Consider the following 24,111-nt stretch of genomic DNA (forward strand, 5'->3'; position numbering starts at 1 on the left):
GAAAACAAGGAGTTAATAAGGGTAGTCTTCCATTGGCCCTGATGGAGTAGGTGGGAAATATTCATGTGTCTACCATTTGGGGCCAAAGGGAAGGGGATTCGGGAAAAGGATTGGTTAGTTTGAATCCAGGGTTGATGAGAGAGAGGGAAATTTGAATTGGTATTAACCAGGGCACCACATTCAGAGGCTAACTCCCGGAATTCTGGATTGATGGATTTCCAATAGATGGATCCTTTTGCAGGAGTGGATGAAGGAAACAGACTTTTATTCTTGAGGTATTTTGACTTTCAAATTTGAGCCCAGAATTTATGTTGTTCATTGATATATTTTAGACTACTTTCTTTAACAGGCTTCGGTTAAATAAGGCTAGGTTTTTAAAACCTAATCCTCCTGCATTCTTTGGGAGAGTTAATTTGTGCTAAGCACACCAATGATAAGGATGAGACATTTGATTAGAGGAACCCCACCAAAAATGTCGAAAAATTTTCTCAATATGATTTATGTGTTTTTTAGGCAGTTTGATAAGTGACATGGCATGGATGGGGGTTGCTTGAAGGACTGATTGGATAAGGACATGTTTTCCCGCTTGGCTTATGGTTGGGGCTCTCCAACTATTTAATTTGGCTCCAATATTATCTAGAATAAAAGTTAATTGAGCATGTTTGTTGCTTGACCAAAAAAGAGGAAGTCCAAGATGTTCGATATTTTCTGATAAAGGCTTTATTTTAAGTTGTTGTCTGATCAATCTTTCAAACTGGGGGTGGATGTTTTTGCTACAATAAATACTAGATTTCTCATAATTTATTAATTGGCCAGAGATATTTTGGAAAGTATTCAGGATTTGGTTGAGATTTCTCATAATTTACTTCGCTTTGGTGACTTGCTCTTACATTGCCAGTGCTTGATGCTGCTGGTACCTTCGTCTTCCTGCTTCCTCTTCTTGCCTTGTTGTATTTCTAATCGGGACCCAAGGGCTTCCTCCGCCTGAGTGAACTTATTAGCATCATTGAGGAAGTTCTCCATTGTCTTTGGAGGGTTCAACTCGAGGTGCCAACGAAACTCGACGTGTTGAACTCCCTTCTGGGCCGCAATAAGCTAGACAGCTCGATTGAGGTTGGGAATTTGTAGACAGTATGCATTAAACCTCTTGATATAGCTATGGATTGACTCATTCTCCCACTGGATCACGTTTAGAAGGCTATGTGCGGATTTCAAGCACTTCTTACTTGTGATGAAGTAGGTAATGACAAGTCTACAAACTGTGTCCAACTCTTGACTAAGCCCATCTATAAGATTTTGTACCTTGCCCTGGTTGTACCTCTAAACGTTGTTGAGAACGCCATACACAAGCTTGGCACATCTGCTCTAGCGAGTAATATCAAGGCCTGGAAACTGTTGACATGGTCATTTGGGTCGGTGTTCTCGTCATACGTCTCCAATGCAAGTGTCTTGAAGCCTTTTAGCCTTGGGGCTGAGAGGATTTCTGGTGCTAGGGGGGAGGGTCGACTCTACAAAACTGGAGCCGGTTGTGTAGCTATCGAGCTCACTTCCTCCCTTGATTTGTCTATTGCTACCGATGGACTATTCTTTTTTGATAAAGGCTTTATTTTAAGTTGTTGTCTGATCAGTCTTTGAAACCGAGGGTGGATGTTTTTGCTACAACAAATACCAAATTTCTCATAATTTATAAACTAGACTGATATTTTGGATTGTAAGAAGATTTGAGGACATTCTTGGATTGTAAAAATTAAAATCTTAAAAAAAAACCAAAAACAACCTCCAAAACTTAAGATTTTAAAGGTTTTTTTCAACTTTTTACAAAAGAAATTGCAAAAATAAATACGTTTTTCAATTTATTCGATAGTATATTACAATATTTTGTGTTTTTTTATGCTTAGAAATGCTTACATATATATATATATATTTGTGCTTCAAATATATCTATTTAACTTTTAAAAAAATAACAAAAATAAAATAAAATTTTATATTTTTTGCATAACTAACTCATAAAGAATAATTGTCATAGATCTATGGGTGATCTACCATATCCATAGATCTATTGAAATTTCTAAAATATTCATTTTTTATTTTTTGTAATTTTTTGAATAAAAATATTTATTTTTGCAAAACTAAAATTTTTTATTTTTACTTTTTTTGTAATTTTAAAATATTTATTTTCTCAAATTTTTGGTGTGATCTAACCATAGTATTTACCATGTTGTAAATCTTTGGATGATCTAGCACATCCATAAAATTATTTTTCTGTTACATTTTATATTCTTGACTTTTGTAATAAAAAATAAATTAATCCTTTGAACAAGAAAAAAATAATTATTTAAAAAATTACAGAAATTTTTTCATTAAGTAATTATTAAGCTTATATTTTGTAGTTACAACCTTATTAGAGAATACCCTTGTGTTTTTCCATGTTGATTATGACATTTTTTTCATATAAATCTCTAGAGGATGTGATTTTTACGTATATACGGCTGATTTAGGCCCTATATTTAATGTCATTGATATTTTTATGATTTATTGAAATATCTATAATGTTTTCTTATGTTTCCATGCACATCTTAATTTTTGATTTTTGATTTGTATCCATGTTTATCCAAAATGTATCCCGATACATCTATTAAATTTGCATTGGTGCTTTCAATACTAAACTTTGAATATAATATTACATCAATAATCACGTTTTCAGAACCTCAACGGTTCAAAGGTTTTAAACCGTTCGGTGTGAAACTTCATCGATGCTTTTACATCGATGAAGTTTTACACCGCAAACAAAACACAGCCTTATAGTTTTGCTTGCATTGAAGAATTATTCAAAAGAATAAATAATCAGTGATTAGTTGAAAATGTCAAATAGATACTTGTTCAAACTAAGAGAAATTCCATTAGTCAAATTGCCTGACATGACAATGAAGAATGTACAGGCGCATATAGGATCCTCGCTAGAAAACTGAAACCAAATGGTTAAACTCAGACAGGTCATTTCCTGCTTGAGTTCAGAGGTTTCACCGGCAATGAATAAAGAGGAGCAGGGCACACTCTGGGTTTTGGTTTAACCTCCACTTCATTTATAATGCGCACAAAGATTGCATCCGGTTCATGCCTGCAAATACACAAATTGAATGAATACTCTCATGTGTTTGATTGTATATCGGGGTGGGGGGGCAAGGCTTTTAGGTCAGTATCATACGGCCTGTCTCCTTCTTCAAATGTATAACTGGAGGCCACAGCCAATAAACGACCATCTCTGCTGAAGGATAATGCTGCAATGCTTGTAGGGTATTTTGTATACTGCACAAAAGTAACATTTAAACCCTTGCCATGTACAAGTTTACAAGTGAAGAGAGAAGGGAAGCCTTCAAAACTGCAATACCTGATATAGCCTCTTCTTGTTGTTGCCATCCCACACATTGACATAACCATCACAACCTCCAGTGGCAAATGTACCGTAGCTGCCACATGTGGAAGCATAGACGAAAAAATGAGTCTTGAACCAATTACTCAATGAAATGGGAAAGCAACGCCTACCTTTAGGATTGAATTTTTACCTCCACAAAGAGACAAGACCAGTAAGCATCAAACAAATAACCAATGAGTGACCCAGTTAACTATATTAATTCTTGGATGGACACTATCCAACCACCCCACCCCCACCCCCAACACAAAAAAGGGTTCACAATATCAGATAAACTTAACTTGGCTAAGCCTTAACCAAGTTGATACCAAGATGAGTATCAATATGCTAATCCAATCTACGGCTTATATATCTGTAACTGCTCAAATCATTTCTTATCAGACATTCTTTTGTCCCTCTTTTCAGAGCCATTGTAGGTGTGCTATCCAATTCACATAACAGAACCATCTCAATCAAATGTTCTCCATGTTTTTGAAGCTACTTCTAGGTTTCCATTTACATGTCATCCTTCTTGATCTTGTATCTCTCCAACAATCCATCTTGACAAGTCGCTTACGTTACACTCAGTCCTATAGTTCCCCCACTGAGAAAGGGAAAGACTTACACAGGATGGAATGCAATTGTATTGACAGGATAGACTCTGTCTCTACCAGCCTCTGATTTTCGGTGGCACTTGAAAGCATATCTGCAAGGAGCTTACTTCCATCATTAAACGGTAAAGAATAGTTTGAGAAAAATGCAAGCTAGGGTAAAAGTAAGATTAAATTTTCATGCGAATAGTGCCTTTGTAGAAGCATGGCACAAGTGCTTAAGCTTAGATCATTTTAAAGACAGCTAAGAGATATATTCAAAAGCCAACGGCAACATATTGTGATGCCTAAAACAAGTGGCATCTCCTTGCACATTGTATTAATTAAAAGAAAGAAAAGAACAACAGTATTTGAGAGCAAGGGATCTCCAATTGTGTGGTGCAAACAGATTAAAAGACACAAGTCAGGTAAAGCCCCATGTAAACAGGAAAAGGGAACTCAACATCAACATTATTAATCCTGTAACAAACAATTCTTCAAGGATAATGGCATACTTCTTAGCTTGACCAGCCTCAGACAGATCGAAGAACTCCATCGCAACTCGTCCTTCCACTGAACTAAGAGCAAAACCTGCATACAATGCCCCAAGTCAAGAAAATGGCTTTTCAGCAATGAGTACAAGACATGACTCAACTCAACTCAGCCTTAACCTAACTATTTGGGGTCAACCGAATACAAGATATGGAAGACATGCACAAAACAACCAGAACTGCTTCACCTTACCTGCCTTTTTTTAACTGCACCAACACCCTTGGATTTAGGGTCATGTTATGTTGGGTTGCTGGTATTGAAATACATTTCCCAGTGCCTCAAGCAAAGCTAATTTTTATGCACTTAATTGAAATAATTACAAAGTGCATAACTGGAATATGAAACAAACTTGTTCTGAAAAACATCATATCCAAAATCATAGAGAAAGTTCAGTCGAATCAATCATGGATCATATATGCATTGTATATCAAAATCTAAAATTTAGACAGAAAATTTACCTCATTTTCAATTTGCATTCCTTATACATCATATTTTAAAGTCATGATGGATCTTCACCAAGGCTCATCACTAGTCATTGTTTATGTGCACTAATCATAGATGTATTTATTAAGCATATTCAAAGGGTCCCATGGTGCTTGTTGTTTGCTGATGGCATTGTATTAATTGATGAAACTAACAAAGGATTAAATACAAGTTTAAGCTTATGGACAAACTCTTTAGAGACAACATTATTATAGGAGTGCAAATCAGGGTAAGCTTAGGATTGGAAACTAAGAGATAACTCAAATATGACCTCTTTTGTTATCTTGGTTTGGAACATAAGAAGAGATTAAGGAGGATGTTGCCCATAGAATTAGAGCAGGAAGGACATAATGGAGGGGTGCATCCATGGTCTTACATGATAGAGAATACCACTCCAGTTAAAAGGAAAACTCTATAGAACAGTTGTAAGACTAGTAATGCTGTATGGAGCATAGTGTTGGGCAGTCAAGAAACAATATATTCAGAAAATGAATGTGGCAGAAATAAGTGTAGGGTCAGAAAATGAAGTCACCTGGAGGAACCTATGAATAGCTCCAATAGGTGATAGAATGAGAAAAAGTAGACTAAGATGGTTCAGTCACGTGCATAGAACAACATCTACTGTACCTGTAAGAAGAAGCGATCTGTTGCAAGTTAAAGGGACAATAAGGGCTAGGGGCAGACCAAAAAAGGCATCAATTGAAGTAGCAAGAAATGATTTAAGCAGTCATGATTTAACAATGGATATGACACGAAACACAATGGAATTGCGAAACAGGATTCATGCAGCCGACCCCATATAGTAGGAATAAGGCTTAAATGAGGTCCATGAGGATGATATGATCAAGCCCAACCTTACAGTCAATCAACTAAAAGCATTCTTTTGACTCAGATGTTGATAAAAAATAAACTTGGGAAATATCTTTAAATAGGTTTTATATACCCTACATACAGCTTCAGTCTAGTAAGAGTTTTGAAATGAAATCTCTTTAAAAAAGAGAAATGAGATGCAAAACTAGGTTAGGTCCTAGTCAATTTTATCTAAATCTCATGAATTGGATATATTGTTTCTTTATTAGTATGAATTGAATAGTTTTTTGCACAAAATGTTCAACATCATAAATCATAAGATTTTGACAAGCTACAAAATCAGAGATAAGAAATATTATGAACATTACAAGCCACTGAGCTACCTATAACGAAACCTTCTAATGCAGAACATGATGAACTGGATCAAGAAAAAAGAAATAGCATGGCAAAAACAAGAAGCCAAACATGAAGAGGAATTCTTTCTAACTACCAAAAGCACGAGAAAAAAAAAAGAATTTCAGATATATTAAAATACTATAAAAAATTGAAATGCTCAGATGGGTTACCTGTTCCATTGGGATAACAACATACACATCTAGTTTGATGTTTCAGTGATGACTCCCTTTTTTGCTCTGGTTGAGACATATTCCGCAGATCATACACATTGGCATGTCTTCCTGCAGTTGCTACCACTAAACGGTGGCCAACAAGAGATATAGAATAAACACGCTCAGGCTGTGGGTATGCCCCAACAAGTGCCCGCTCTTGCCCACTTGCACCTCTTGGATCCCAACATTTCAGTGTTTTATCCCAACTACTACCAGTGATGACTTGTCCTAAAATCACGAATTATAAACATATTATGATGAAATTTATTCACTTCATAACCGCTTCCAATAAAAAAAAATATTATTCACTTCATATGAAAATCACCCCCAAGATCTCATCTTTCATGGCTATGCATGCACCCTAATTGAGTGCTGAAAAAAAAAATCCTAATTCTATTAGAATTTGAGCTTTCTAATCTTTGACTAGTCAGCAAATCCCCCAGCTTAACTCTAGAGTTTTCATAAGTCAATTTTCAAATTACCCAATTCCTGGGCACTTTAGAGTTTGACTTGATTTCTAAATTAACACTTGAATACTTACTGAACTTAGATGCTTAGCAAATAAGAAAACATATACCCTCAGCTATCTGGGATCTTGAGAGCAGTAAACTGGATACAGTCCCAAAGAACATATAAAAAAAATAATCAACCAGCAACATCTTTTCCTCCACTTGTTGGTCATGCATGCCTCTTGTTGAATTGTAGCTAATATAGACTTTGGGCCTGTTCGTTTCCTCTTAAACTCTTATCTCTTAAGAAGAATCTTTTAACTTTAAGAGAAAAATGGTTGTTTGTTTCCTCGTTTCTTATCTCTTAAAGTGTAATTATACAACTTCTTGTTTTCCAATGATACCCCCAAAAAGACAAACATAAACTCCCATATATGGGGTCAAAATGGATATTTGATAATTTTCAGAATTCAGAATTCAGAACAACATTCTCCGCATTCAAAGTTCAAAGAAAGGAAAAGTTCACCAATACCAATATACCTCTTAATGTAATTATTGCACTTTCAGATATAAGACTTCAAAGCAAACAAACAGGCCCTTAGTTCTTCCCACATTTGACTTTGCCTTGACAGTCAATTTTTTGAATCATATTCCTACTATGTGTGTAGGAAAACTTATTGCTGTCATCATTAAGCAAGTAGTCAATAGTGGAGGGAACCGTAGCAATGATGGAGATGATTAAAATGATTGCATGAAATGATCATCCATTCATCATCACCATCAACAATGATGTCGTCATTTGTTAATATTGTTCATTCATTCATCCTAGTAAAAAACCTTCTTAAAAGGCAATTAACACTATAAAAACATTTATTTTTGTGTAAGGATTAAGAATTTAAGACCCTAACATGGATTTGTTTGGGCTTGCCTTGAGAGGATTGGTACAAAGGTGGCTCATAGAATCAAGAACGCATGATGCTTTACATCACATTAACTATTTGAAATAGTGCAATTGAGGAAAAAAAGAAATTGTGTGTTTTACATGTTTTATATGTTTGATTTTATTTTTAAATTTTTGTTTGAATACACTTTACATGTTATGTTTATGCATTTTAATTTTAGATAATAGGTTTTTTAAAATATTTATTTTAAAATTAAATTTTATATTTTTATTTATATTATGATTAGTATTTTTTTTAATTTTTGCATTTTTTTAGAATTTTTTAAATTTTTTGGATTTTTTTTACTTTTTTTACCATTTTCTTGTATTTTTGTGCCTTGCTTTGAAAAGTCGCGTGCCTCGCCTTGCACCTTACACCTCAAGCACAAACTGCTCCTTGTACTTTTAAAACACTTGTAACAAGATAGGTGCAAAGAGAATAGCCCATTTACCAAGGAACAACACATCAAATATTTTACTCAGAATTCTGATTATAGTGATTTGTTACATGTGGAATGGGCTGGAAGAGCTACGAGTAGACCAAAAAGGACATGGGTAGAAGTTGTAAGGAATGATTTAAGCACTAATAATTTAACAGTGGATATGGCTTTAAATAGAATAGATTTGGTGAAACAGGACTCATGTAGCCAGCCAACCCCATATAGTTGGGATAAGGCATGGATGACGATGATGATTCTGACTATGGTGATTGCACATAGCTGGCTAGGAAAACATATCAGAAAAGAACTTTTGATGGAGAATATTGAGGATAAAAGCACTGACACTCACAAGACCCATGAGTATATGATGTCAATGCAATCAGAAATTGTTACACACATGGATGTCTAACCAGAAGAATACTTCTTTTGTTCAGATTAAACACAATGAAACAAGTACAAACCTGCTGCATAAGAGTATTCAACACAACGAACAGGAGCATCATGCCTTCCCAAAATATCCTCTTGCCAGAGCTAAAAACATACCTAAAATAATGATTGTAACATCATCATTATTTTGACATATCATTAAAATTTAAATTTGACATGTAATCCTAAACTAGACAGGAACGTTATGAACTAGGACAAATAAAAGAGATGAAATAATCAAATATCAACTTCTGTAAATTGAATAAAATGATACAGGATAAAGGAATCATAATTTATAAGCAGTATATAGAGAGACTTACCTTGAAGGAGAAGAATAGTGAATATTGGATAGAAGGTGCTAATAATGAAAACTAAAAGAAAAGGGAAGGAATAAAAGTATAAGAACAAAAACATAAGAATGCACTACAGAAATAAATGCCTTTTTATTCACAATTTAGATCACCTGAGAGATGCCAATGCCAACCAAAATCATTGAAACGCCCCCAAAAAGTGCAAATTGTTACCAAAACTTACAAGCTATCTTCACTAATTCAACCTAAGTATAAACAAGAAAGGAACACTGAAGTACTGAACAATGCAAAACAAATTAGACATTAAGTTATTGAACATATAAGAAGTGCCTAATTTCAAGTACAAGTTTTCTGTATCATAATGATTATCAAGGAATAATGAGCTTCTGGCCATAGGAGCCCTTCTTCAAATGTATAGAATCACTTGAAAAAATGATTCAGCATGGTGTAACATGAAAATGATGTGGAATTGCCAAAAAATGTTGTGAGGTGGATGCTGATAATTTGTGTAAGCAAGAACTTCTCAAGGTAAAGAGGAATTGCTGTATGGCATCTTATGTTAAAACTTTGTATACTCAAGATAGAATTCCTGAAATTCAATTGAACTGGGACTACCTTCCATAAATATTTGTATATTATATATGTATATGTGTGAGAACGTGAAATACAGTAACCTACCTTATAATGAACATTTTATGAATGAATAATTCCTACAATCTAGGACAATTGGAAATCTCCAGCATCTACTAAATGACAATTTTTTAGAGATTTTGTGTGCATATGTAGATATAGATATATGTGTATGTGGATATAACACAAGGGAGAATATTGTTGCTTAGTACGGAGTATTGAATATTAAAGTGTAACAGAATCCCTTAAGAAATATCATATTGAGCATCAGAGGGTCCCTTACTAATATCAGTTAAACCTTTATGTTTCTTGAAATTTGATATTTAAAAGAATAAAGAAGATTAATAGAGAGATCATATCTCATTTAGTCTTTGTCTTTGCCATTGAAAAGGAAAAAAGAAAGGAAAAGGATAGAAGTTTCTTCTTTTGCTAATTGCAGGTTCTAGACACACAGACACAAGAATCACAATCCAACACATATCTAGAGTCTGACATGGCAAGATGAAAAAAAAACATGGATTGAAGGGCACTCTACATAAATGTATACACCAGTGTTTTAAAAGGTGGGGGAGGCGTACGCCTAGAGGCGTGCCTCCAGGTGAGGCACTCCCAAAACGCCTTGAGGCGTATGCTAGAGGCGCTGACACCTTTGAAGCGAACGCCTCTTGTGCTTTTTTCATGAGGCGTGCTAGAGGCGCACACCTCATGCGCCTCATGCACATCTGATATAAAAAGACAAAAAAAAAAAGAAGGAAAGGAAAGGAAAGGAAAGGGAAGGGAAGGGAAATAAAAAGAAAGAGAAGAAAAAAAAGAGAAGGAAACAAAAGGAAAAGAAAGGGAAGGGAAGAAAAGATAAGGGGAAAGAAAGTGGTTTGCCCCCTGCCCCTTCGGCTGGGGGGCAACCCCCCCCCCTTTCAACTAATGTTATGCATCTTTATTCTTCTTAATATAAAAGATTTTTATTAAAAATAAAGAAAAAATGAGATCCCCCCTTCCTCTTCATCCTCCTCCTAACCCCCCTCCTCTTAAGGAGGCTTAACCTCCTTGTGTTCGGGAGGCTTACGCCTCTTGCGTTCTAAACTACACCTCATGCCTCTAGGTAGTGGAACGCCTCGCATCACGCCTCCACGTTTTAAAACATTGGTAATTATTCCATATGTTTTGCATTCTTATGTTTATAACCACAAAAATGGTCTAGAAGCTTATGGTTGCCCTCCAGAACATGTTATAGATAAAATGACATTCATCATGAAAATTAACTATTCATTTATATCACCTAAGCATAGAGAAAAAGAAAACAAAAGCATCCATCATGTACATTTTCAGTACATTAGCTGTTCATTTATGTCAAATGGGCAAGGAGAAAAAAGAAGATGTCTAAAAAGAATTCATCAAAAATCAACTATGTCAGAACTCAGAATCACATGTGCCCTACATGGATACTTCATCCATTTAGGAGAGTTCATGCAACACCATTCAATTCGCACCAAATCCACCATTGTCTTATGCTTCCACCCATTCCACCCTTCCTGTCCCTCACCCTCCCTTAAGTTAGTCCACTTGCTAGCAACTTGGACTCTTTTTTGGTCCTTTATCTAGTAGTTTGTGATTTTATTGGCCCTGAAAAATTAAGGTTCTTTATCTAATGTATCTTCCACTTTCACTGAATATGATTGTCTTGAAGAGGAAAAGGATGATATTTTTCTTAAAATGATGGATTGGTTTTCTGTAGGAAGCAAATAGCCAAATAGTACTGTTTTGAGGTTATATTACCTGCAATTGAAAGCAGCAAAAGAAAAATATGAATTATACACAAAAAAATATTAAGAACAATTTTTCCTTCAATAACAATTATGTATGATTAACAATCTCTAGTAAATAACAAAATCCCTTTCCAGCAACATAATTAGTCTATTAGAGGGTTACTGTATTAAAAAATGGGGTTTGTTTTTTTTGTAGGAAGCAAATGCTACTGTTTTGAGGTTATGTTACCTGCAAATGAAAGCAGTAAAAGGAAAAATATGAGGCCGACACGGAAACATATATACAAGAACAAAATTTCTTTCATAACAAATACTTGTGACTAATAATTTCTAGTAAATAAGAAAATCTCTTTCCAGCAACATAATTAGCCTCTTAGAGGGATACCGTAATAAAAATCAGTTTTGATTTTACTTTCACCAACACGCATTGCACTGACGTTAGACATTGAACCAATCAACATCTAAACTAATTTCTTGTTATACCAGTTAGAAAGCAGGTGCATGCATAATATTGATTTCAGTTCTCTGAAACCCAATCAGAACACATCCTAACATTAATTCACACAAAACCTAATGGGGTATATGTAATATGTTACAACCGGAATTGTAACAAAGAAATTCCTGGGATACACCTAGAGTTAATATGAGCTCTCTAGGTATGACCCAGAACCACGAGAGGGAGAGAGAGAGAGATCTGAATTCTTGAAACTGTTATTTCTTCTTCAATCGATTATATCAATTGGGTTTTACACACAAATTGAGAGGGAAAATCTGTTACAACTCAACTAATCTTTAATGGCTTGAAACAAACTCTAACTAATTCTGTTTACAACTTCCATCTCCACTTTGTTGTTCTTTAGCTGGATGAGTTAAGGCTGCGGTTATGACAGTATATCTCAAAAAGACACATAGAAAGGATGAGATTCTTTGCAGAATGCATGAGAAAAAAATAACAATCAATAAGTAGCTTCCACTTGTAGGTTGCAACTAGTGAAGTTGTAAATCTGTGGAATTTCATTCCAAGAACGTGGGATCAAACCCTGTATTCACCGACTAAAAACTGGCACTGGACCCGCTTTCCCGTGAAAACAAAAGGAAGCATTGTAAAACCAATTGACAATTGCGAAATTGCAGTTTTTATGGTACGAAGCTCCAACCTCAGCTCAAACCAGAATGACAAATTCTCACTTACCTCCTGACAGTGTTATCTACACAGGCGCTAAAACCCGAAGAGTCATCGTGGAAACAGCAATCTAGAACTGGACCACCGTGGAAAAACTCTCCCCTCAAAACATTTGCGCTCGCATCATATAATCGAACAGTCTAGCCAATTGAAACAGGCAACCATATTAAAAACACGAAATGAGACAAGCCAGTAAGAAAAAACGATCTAACTTTTATTTTATTCTTTGAGAAAGAGAAACAAGTACTCTATCCCATGAAGAAACGAGCAGATTGTCGCTGTGGTTGGAAAAGCGAAGGTTCGAAATACCATCGGAGGGAGGGTTGGATAGTTCCCTTCCGGCAGAGATGGGAAGGACCCCAGTCATGGTCGTGCCTGGCTGAGTTTAAAACTAGGGTTTTCCCCTGACTCCCTAAGAAAGTGGAAAGAAGAAGAACCAGAATGAGACAGAGAGCGATTCAGATTTGGAAGCAGAGAGTCGGAGACTAGAGAGGGAATTCTTTTTGAGTTTTTGAAAACATAGGGACTCTGACCATCTCGAATAGATGCCACGGGAACCGAGTTCTCATCTGCGCCCCACAATCCACTGACAACTAATTAGGGGAGATGCTCCCAATAGACGCTGAGATGTGTATGTGGGGCGCCGATGTGAACTCGCGGGAATTCGAAAAGATAACTACGGAACGGATCGTAGTTGTTTCATGTGAAATTATTTATGATGCGGGAAAGACGTGGTATGAAGGAATTTTGACCAATCAAAACCTACCTATCATAGTTGAACCCATAAACTATCCTTGCGTTTCTCACAAAAATTTAGAATTCATTTTCGTTGGGTCTTATCGTTAATTGGCCAAAAGACTTTTTTGATCTTTAACTATTTTTCAAATCTTCAAAACATGTCACTAGGGCTGTTCAGAAGACCCAATGGGGCCAAACCGATCAACCCGGATCGACCCAATTCGAGTTGATCGGGTTTTCTTCAATAGCAGTCAGTTTCGGGTTGTAAAAAATCATAAATCGATGGTTCGGATCAGTTTCGGTTTTTATGTGTGAAAACCAAAACTAATCCGAATCGATTTAGTAGTTAGTTCCTAATTAATAGTTACAACCTACTTAGTTCCTACTTAATTAAGTTTTCTCTGTCTTAGTTACAATTTAACTTAATTTCTAGTCTTCTAATTAGGAATGACATTAATGGCAAGTATTGTAAGACAAATAGACAATGATTTTTTTTGGAAAAGTTTAAATAAAAGAATCAAATGATCTTAGTTTCTATGGTCATTTACACCAAATAGGCAACCAATTACAATTAGAATTAGGTGTCATTTTTTACTTAGATTAGAAGGTTTATTGAAATATACAAATTTCAGCCTTCTTTCTTTAATACAGTTTGACTTTCTATTTTCTTGATAACTTATATTCTAACTTAGTCTGCCCCCCTTAGCCCCTCAACTCAAGCACAATCTCTATAATTTGACTTTCAAGAATCAAAATTTTGAAATTTTAATTTATTACCATGGTTGAACTTAGAGCCGAAACCGAGTCAAACCGACCCAACCCGACTCAAACCGATCAGGTCGGTTTTGCTTAACACAGGACTGATTTTGGTTTCAATTTCAGATAACCCGACCAGGTCGAGTCGGTTGGAAAAATCTCAGTAAACCAACCCAACCCAACCCGTAAAAAGCCCTACATGTCACTCCCATTTTGATCCAAAGTTAAGGGGATTATCGCCGAGGTGTTACTGATGGCTTCGGAATTTTACGAAAAAATCCTTCTCACAAAAATTCTTCAACATTAGCTCTCATTAATATGGATAAGTGGAAAAATTAGATGGGTGGATGAGAATGAATGTGATAGAAATCCAAATGCTAAGATGATGTTTGGGAGTAATTTTATTTTTTAAAAATAAGTATTTATTTGAATAAATATTTATTTGCATTTGACAATTAAAATAAGTAATTATTTAGTATTGGGCGTTTGATGATATTTTTCCTTTAAATTTTGAAATTATACCATATGGGGTGTCTCTCTCTCCAAATCTTCTACGGACTTCCTTCACAAAAGATTTCGCAATTAAAAACCTTAGGCCTGACACCCCCTGTTGGAGATATACCGTTGGCCATCATCAACGAATATTCCGTGACCCCAAGCTCCAGGGCGATCTTCTCCAACGAGCTCCCATTATGGACAACTTGTTGATTATGACATTTACACTGCAAAGGAATGTACAGGTACACCTCACCCCCACTAAACTAGACAAGTCCACACCGGAGTTGGAGAGGTTATTGGATTCTACAACCATACCGGACGTCACCAGCCCTAAAAAAGACCTTTGTTGAAAAAGTCCTAAAATAGTCCTAAATATTGTTGCAATTACACATAAAAGGGAGTTTTGATAATCTCACAAGCGGCCAATGACTAGGGGTGTTAATGGTATTCGAAAATTTAATTTTGAATTCAATATTCGACATAATCAAATTAAATTTGGATAATTTGAATATTTAATCGATCGAATTTAGATATCTTATTCTTACCAGATAGTTAATCAGATTCGAATTTGGATATGACCTGATTCGATTTGATAAATATCTAAATTCGATTGATTATTTAATTCTTATATATAATATATAAAATATTTCATATAATATATATATAATAGTTAAGTTATATAAATAATTTATATATTTATATACTTTATATCAATAAAATATTTATTTTATATATTTATTAATTATCTAAAATAATTAATTAATCAAATTCGAATCGAATCGGATATTCACATATTTAATCGGATTTGAATTTAGATATTAATTTTCAATATCTGTCGATATCGAATCGAATTCGGATATCGGATTTTCTAATCGAATTCAAATATTGCTTGATCCGATTCGAATTTGATCCATTTATACCCCTAGTAAGGACGGTAGATTCTCATCGGCGGCCACAATTTGGTTGCAGAAGCTTTTTCTGCATTCTTGATCGAAACCATGATTCATAGTTGCAAGTAGGGGTGGATTCGAGCCAAGGCGAGTCGAATAGTACAAGGCTCGAGCTTGGCTTGCCAAAGTAGTACAAGGCTCAAGCTCAATTCAAGTTAGAACCTTAAGCTCGAGCTTGACTCGAGTCAAGAACTCGTAAGCTCGAGCTCAATTTGAGAAAAAAAATATAAAAATAAAAAATGATATATAAAAATATTTTTTATTTGATATTTAAAAAATTAAAAATTATAATATTTTTATTATATATATTATTTTCTATAAGTTTATATATATTATATATATTCACTCGAGTACCTCATGAAGAGCTCGGCTCGTGGCCACCCCTAACTGCGACAATGGAGAAGTAGAAGAAGCCCAACGTTTTTACATTTAAAGGGTGTAACCGGTATTCTAAAAATTGACTAGGGATGATTTTGAGAGAAAACATTTAATAAGTGGTTATTATTTAAGTACTTATTCTGGGTTTATTTCCAAAACACCAATAAGTGCTCAATGGTGTGGTCCCAACCCAAATAAGCACTTATTCTGGGTTTGTTTCTCTCTTGTTTTTTCTCAAACCAACCATAGACTAAGTATGAAGTGAAAGATCCTCAATTGGATTCTGACTACTAGATCTTTTTTAGCTACAAATTTTTGAGTTGATGATTTGTGCTGCTATAAATTTGAAATATCCATTTTCCCACTACCATTTGGTTCCTCTTAGGGGTGTAAATGGACCAGATTTGGGTTGCACTCCATTCAAATCAAAATCAATTTCAATGAGTTGGACAATCTAATAAGACATATTGAATTGGATCAGTTCAGACTTAATTGTCCAAAGTATTTATTGGATCGGATTGGACTTAGTTCATCTATAATGGAGAGTGGGTTGGGTTGAACCAATGTCCATTGACAGAAGAAAAGAGTGGGGGTATTAATGGACCAGGCTTGGGTTGGTCACAATATAAATTAAAACCAATTTGAATAGGTTGGACTGCCCAATAGACATCAGATTGGGCCATTCCAGTCCAAAATATTTATTGGGTTGGATTGGACCTGGTCCATCTATAATGGACTTTGGACCAATATCTGTCCATTGACAACCCTCCCCACAATCCTCTTCAAAATTAGAGAGTTTAGAACAGCTGAACAGGTACTAACCTTACAATGAGTGCATCCTCTTAGAGATTTAGGGCCTGTTTAGTTTGTAAAAAACTGGGTTTTGGAATTGGAATTAGAATTTATGGTCTATTTGATTCCAACTTTTTGCTTAGGTGGAATCAAAATTTCATTCTCTTTTTGCTTAGGTGGTTGAGAATGAAATTTTGATTCCCATTTGAGAATAGGAATCTATTCCAATTAATTTCGATTCCCATTTGAACCAAAAGGATTAATGGAATAGACCATTTCTATGTGATTTCGATTCCAATTCTGATTCCAACTGTAAAGCAAATGGGACCCTTAGAGTTGCTATGAGGTTCCCTCTTGAGCTGCAAACATAATGAAATGCATAGGCCATACAGGATTAAGACCCGGCTTTAAGTGGTCAGCCTATTTGAGATTGACTGCACCCTAACCAATATATCACTGATGGATGTTCTGAGAGTTGAGACTGAGTATTCTTCTTATGTACATTCTTTCTAATTTATAATTAGTGATGGTGGATCCGGATCCTCTGCAATGGGTCACAACTCACAAGTCAACTGAGAAGACGCCCACATAGCTGAGACTTGAGAGTCTGAGACCAACAATGGCGATGGGCTTTATTTGGAAATTGAAGCCCACAAAGCATGCAGACCTACAAGGGCAACGTGGGAAATGCCTTCCTCATGTAAGTGGAGAACAGAATAGAATTATTAGGTCTGCTATTACTATTGAGAACTAAACTCTGGAATATGGATCTCCATGTACTGGGCCTATTGGCTAGGTGGGTTGGGGCATAAGGGACGTTGAGGTCTTTCATCAATTGCATCATATAAGAGCCCAGTTATAAGAGAACCAGCATTGACAATAGATCTATCCCATTAGGAGAATAATTTTATACAAACCAATAATCTCATAGTGGCACTTTCTCCTGAAATTGGAGCTTAGGCTCAGTTTGGAAGGAGCACTATGTAGAGTGTAAAACTGTGTATTTTGGATTATCTTGTATGGTACATATTTGTATTTATGTTCTTTTTAAACTGAGTTTTAGAAAGACTGTAAATACAAATATGTACAGTATAAATACAGCTTTAGAAAAACAAAAATGCAAGGCTTTGCATTCTTTATGTTTTTGTATTTACTCTTTGGCTCTGTTCACTTTTTTTGGTAAGTTACATATCCAGATAAATGTATTTACCCAGATAAGTGTTTCCTAGGAAAGACCTACCCAGATAAGTGCATTTACCTATGTTCTTTTATTTTTCATTTAAATAAGGTAATGGCCATTTTAGTCATAAAAACATTTTTGTCCCATTCAAGTGTTGACAATTTCCCCCTGGGAAAGTTATTTACCCACCTAGGAGACCAGAAAAATAACATGGAATTCTGAAAAAAGAACATGAAATTCTTGGTCAATGGGAATGGGAATCAAAATCCCACTGACCAACTTTCCCCCCTCTCAAAATCCAGAAAAAAGGAAACCCCCTCTTTCCAAACTGAGCCAAAAAAATATGGAATGAAGAATTGGTTTATTCTATGTGTAAGCCAATGGACTCCACGGTGGTCGAGCCTCTGAATGTCCGAGGAGATGGCAATGGTTTTACATCAGTTGCACACTCCTACATACAGAATTCCAGCTATGGAGCTTACTCTTTTAATTGGAGTCGAATAACTGAAAAGGTTCACCCAAAAAGGAAAAAAAAAAACTTCAATTCAGAAAATCCTTAAGGCTCAGTTAGTAAAAAATACAAATATGTAGGGCTGTCAATTGGACTGGATTTGGTCCAATCCGATCCAGTCCAATATTGGTCCATTTACAAATGGACTGGACCTATTCTGGTTCAAACCCCATACAAACCGGATCCAATCCAGTCCAATTGAAATGAAAATGGACCGGATTGGACCCAATCCAATCCAAATTAAATGAAACTTTGTAAATTAAATGAAATACGAATTTTCTTCAACTGACATTACAACTTCACTCAAATGCCCTCATTTTCTTATCCTTTCCTAACATTTTGAGGTGGTCACTGGGCATATTAAAGATTGAATGAAAGGTCTTCCAGCATATTAAAGATTGAAAAACAATTCTTTTTGAGGTGGTCACTGGGCATCACTCCAAATGGAAGCATGGGATTGACCCTGCAGAATTGCAGGCTGTCCATGGTATGGCCAGTGGACCTGATGTGCACCCTGCAATATCCCCACCTGAGTTCCTACTAACACTAACCTGCTAGTTACAGGTCTAGCAATATCCCCAATGGGGGCCAAAGCCACATTATAGATCCAAAAACACTAACCTGCTAGTTACAAGTCTAGCAATATCCCCAATGGGGGCCAAAGCCACATTATAGATCAAAAAACAAGTAAAATGAAATTTGTTAATGAATGATATGATGAGGAGAACCCTTTAATGGAAAGCAAGCTTCTTATAGGAAGGAACAAAAAGATCCAAAATGTTGTCAATGGCAAGCATGAAGCAAGGGCCAATAATCTACTCAAGAGAATGACTGGTCAATTTATTGACTCCAGGTGCAAAATGGAATTTGAAAACACTAAATGAAAAACTGTAAATCATAATATAATGAAAATGTTCAAACAATTAAAACTAAACATTATAGCAGATAAATGCCATCCACCACATGAATCCTATTTTGCTATTCTACTTTACCAAGGGCCATACATTTGGCAAGTTCTGAATCATAAGAATGTATCATACATAAATATGAATAATTTATGTATGGTTATGTGAATGTAGTTTTGGTGGACACTACACACTATCATTCAAAAAGATAATAAAAACTAGAATTTGATAGTAACTAGTGGTAATTAAAAAACACTTAAATAGATATATGTGCTGATTCAGAATCAATTTCAACGAGTAGAAGATGATTGTGAATTACTTCACTGAGAAAATTCTCCTTTCTGAATCAGCAAACAATGAGTTACACTATTCCAATTTTGGTTACAACTAAAATGATGAAGGTAAACAAAATGTTTTCCTTCAAAAATATTACTCAATAAGGAATTAATTATTTCCCTAATTCCTCAAAAAATAAACAAAATGGTTTCCATCTCCATCTACAATCAAACACAAAAAAAAATATCATTTCCTAAAGAAATTGTTCATATTAGCAGGACCATATTCTCGGTGCAACACTTGGTGGACTTCACCAACTTAGCCATTTGATCAAGTACCACCAAGAGGATGGATGAACAGCTGCAACCAGAGAATAAAAATTCTGAAACCATATAAACCATTCTCCAAACCACCCGAAAGAAGTTGATGTAGTATTTTCCATATAAAGGAATTCTTACGACATGTTCCGATGTTATGGATCCATTTGTGAGTCAGTGGGTGATGCACCGGTTTTCCACAAACCTGAATAGAGGTTGAGCAAATACCTGAGAATAGCAAATTTGTTAGGTTACAAACATGCATTACATAACAAATTAATGTAGCTTTCAAAGTTAAAACAAGAGTGTGATCTAGTGAGCTTTCTGATTGATTTTACTTGACTTCTTATCTGGTTCTGATAAATGGTCTTTTGCTTTCTCTTACTTGGCCCAAGTAGTGAGGTAGGTAAGACGTTTTCACCTATGAGCTATGATTGTCCAGCCCCTTAAATATGATAAAATTGCAGCATCTAGCTGCTCCAGAAAGCAAAAAAATAAAAAAGGTGTCGATTCACTATCTTTAATTCCTAATGGTTATTCAGCACATAACTTTAGAAGGCAATGAAATGGAATTTGCACCATAGCAAGGGCAAAGATAGAATGAACAAAAAATCACTGTTCAACTTGGGGCTACACAACAAGGCTAGAAGCATGAATACCAATCACAGGGGAAGAAGGGGTGGATATTGATCAGAAATTTTCTCATGGGATCCAATATAAATGTTATCAAGCTATGCTCGGAGAGACATTAAACTGTGAATAGCTACCATGTATGATAAATGGAAGACAAAACATTTTAATGATACAAGAGACAAAGATGTAGCACATTAACTCCCCCACCATCTAGTGTTTGGAGTCAAAAACCTTTTGATTCGTCCCATAAACCCACTCTCAGCCTCTCAGGCATGCCAGTGGTGCTGCTTGTTTGGGACAATAGCAAAGTAACTAATACTTTGCATACAGAAAACTAAATCTTTAAACATTTAAGACAAGGCACACAGAAACATATTCGTTATATTACTTCAGCTCATGTAGTTCTATCACCTTATTTCAGATAATATGCATAGAAATTTTAACAAGAGAATCAAGATTTGTAAGCTCCACCACTCATAAAAGACTACAATACAAATTTCATGTAAAAAGTAAATGCTTGGCCCACTAAATAAATTGATGCATTTTCAAACTGAAACGAAATCTCATATGAGAAAATTGGAAATATCACTAGGATTCTCAAACTTAGAACAGAGAAAATGTCACAGGGAAAAAAAAATGATTAAGAGAACTTCAATCCAAATATCCAATCCACTGTACTATTGGACATTCCAACTTGGACCAAATTGGACTAGTCCAATCCAATCTAAATGGTATTGATTTGTTTCCCATTAATTAAGTAAGATAAAGCAAATACAAAATCATAGTACATATAGTAATTTCTAGTTTTCTACTTAAAGAATAAATAAATCATAGCATGAGAGTCTCTCAAAGTAATAAGTAATAAGTATGCCACAAATTAAGTAAGATCAGTCTGCACTATCTTGGCAGCTTGAGCCTAGGTCATTGACCTTCCTCATAATCTGCTAGTAATAAGTATGCCAAAAAAGCAAGAGTTTTGGACCACAATATATATATATAATTAATTTGGGTTGTCTCTCAGAGATTAACTAACATAGCATACACTCCATCAAGTGTCTGCATTAGTCACCAGTCAACACTCATGTTGGAAACACTTCCAAGCATGGCCCCTTCCTTTTTACTTACAATACTTTTTCTTTCAATTCAGTTGCCTCCTCTAAATCAATAAATGAGGTCCCAATTTCACAACCATGCATGTTTAATATCCACTTCTCACAAAAGCACTTTTTTGCTCATGCTTTATTAAATGAGGCTCACCAAATTGTTTTTGTATGTCTGATTTTTTTTTTTCAATTGAACTTAATTTTTAAGTTACCCTTTTAGACTGTCAAATGTAATTGTAAAAAAAAATAAATAAATAAAGAGTGTTGAGCATCCTAATTACCAATCCAATAAATCTCATTGTTTTCTTTCTTGGGTTTGTAATATTTCTCTCTCTATATAGCATATTTAATACAAGAGTAAATCAAGGGAATTCCATTGTTTGTTGGCAGCAAAGCATAGACAAACAATTCTGAATCTTGGGAATGCTAGTAAGTGACATTGTGACAGGTTGAACTTGCAAGAGATGAGTAAAGGGCTCATAGTTTAATGAGTACCTAAGGTTAAAATATAAAGTAGGTGGGTTTGTGTGGTGCAGATTATGAAGATACTGATGATGAAGATGACGAGTGCTGCGATGAGGATGATATTGCCTAGTAAACTGGACCGGATTGGATTGGTCCAATCTATTGCCTTATTGGACTAATCAACCTAGACCGGATTGGACTGGTCCAATCCACTATCTTACCGGACTGTTCAACTTGGACCGGATTGGACTGGTCCAATCCATTGTCTTATTGGACTGTTCAACTTAGACCATATTGAATTGGTCCAATCCACTGTCTTATTGGATTGTTCAACTATGATACCTAAAAAAAGAAACCTAAAACCAAATCACCAATCAACCAATACCATAAAACTGGTATCCAATAAGATAATATTTATCAAATTTCATGGGCGAGTTTGATTGGTCAAAGTCCTTCCAGTATCATTTCTTTCCAATAGCATGGATTTTCCCCAAGGAAAAATTATTTAATTTTAATTTAAAAATATATCAAATCTATTAGAATTTATAAGATACATAAATACGACATTTGATAGATTTATCCATTCTGCTAATGTTTATAAAATATTGATTTTGAAGATTCTTATTCTTAATTTTTAGTTAAACATAAATATACTATTATTTATTTGGGTTGCGTTTGAGTGACTTAAGTTCAAATCTCATCAATTGCAAGGTTATATTTATGATAAAAATATTTAATGGCACAAAATTAGAAATTCAAAATTCAAATTTCGAGCTGTAGCAAACAAATATTCAGACTGTAGCAAACTCTGTGCTAGGTTCTACCAAACTCTGTAGCAAACAAATATTCAAGAAATATTCAAACAGAACCATTGGCATTCCAAGAAATATCCAAACAGAACCATTGAATATTCAAACATAAATATTTAAGATATTCCAAGAAATATTCAGACTATAGCAAATAAATATTCATACAGGACCACGTATTGTTGTCTACAATTAAAATTAGGAGAGTATCTACCAAACTCTGTGCTAAGTTTTAATGACAAATGATACCTCAATGAACAAATCATAGAGGTTAGATGAGACTATCACTTGAGAGCAAGATGCAAGAGAAAAAAATCACCAAAATATGATTGTCTGAGTGAAGACGGAGTGTTGTTGCCGTTGGAGAAAGTGAGAGGGCATTGAGAGAAGAGAGAGTGTTGTACTGCTGTCACTAGAGAAGGTGAGGAGGCGCTAAGAGAAGAAGAAGCTCTATTGTTGGAGAAAGTGAGAGGGTAAAAGGAAGATTGATGGAGAAAGGGAAATACGGCCGGAGTTCATCCAAAGCTTCAAACGAAATACCGTTGTCTGCCGATGAGATTGAGGATGGAACGATGGAGGTGCAGAGGCGCTGAACCCTAACCTTCGAGCTTCGACTCTTTGAAAGTTTCTATGCTTGACGCTTATGAAAATGAATGAACCATTCGAACTAGTGGCTTTGTCCACTTTTGGTCCATTCTATGAATGGACGATTTATGTTCGGACTGGTCCACGTCCATATCATTTTTTAGGACCGTCCGGTCCGTCCATATTACTTCCAATTCGGATGGTGTCCAACCCAAAACCGATCCAATGACACCCCTACAAATATGTACAGTGCAAATATAAAAATAGTACAAAATCTTTCTATATATTTGTATTTATACTCCTTTCAAACTTAGTTTAAAAAAAATAAAATATAAATAATACAAAATATTTATAGTCCTTCCAAAGCAAGCCTAAAACTCTGATTCCCAAGCTGCTTTTGCACTCTAATGGCTTCTTTTGTGAATGCAATGTAGATGTCATCGCAATCCGATTTGATTGGAGATTATGATTAGATACAACGTAACAAAGAACATAAAATCTTGCTCAATTCCATGGCAGACACAGTCACTCACTGTACATAGTTCGGCTTAACTGTTAATTCCATATTTCCATTGCCTTTGCAGTAGTAGTACGTATCATCAGTAGTTGTGCTGATGTATGTTT

The 24,111-nt window shown here is 35.2% G+C and overlaps 1 pseudogene across 1 annotated transcript; it reads right to left on the reverse strand.

Moving 5' to 3' along the window:
* Positions 1-2,851: 2,851 nt before the first annotated feature.
* LOC148872827 (mitotic checkpoint protein BUB3.1-like) lies at positions 2,852-13,102 on the reverse strand (annotated as a pseudogene). The gene is made up of 9 exons (XR_016107692.1): positions 12,842-13,102; positions 12,604-12,734; positions 8,743-8,824; positions 6,411-6,680; positions 4,515-4,590; positions 4,035-4,115; positions 3,389-3,467; positions 3,206-3,306; positions 2,852-3,118 (listed from the first exon to the last, which is right to left on the reverse strand). The product of XR_016107692.1 is annotated as a mitotic checkpoint protein BUB3.1-like (transcript).
* Positions 13,103-24,111: the final 11,009 nt, after the last annotated feature.

This window comes from Nelumbo lutea, chromosome 2, assembly GCF_056320005.1.
Source record: "Nelumbo lutea isolate HS-2025 chromosome 2, American lotus-T2T, whole genome shotgun sequence".
Classification (NCBI taxonomy): Eukaryota; Viridiplantae; Streptophyta; class Magnoliopsida; order Proteales; family Nelumbonaceae; genus Nelumbo; species Nelumbo lutea.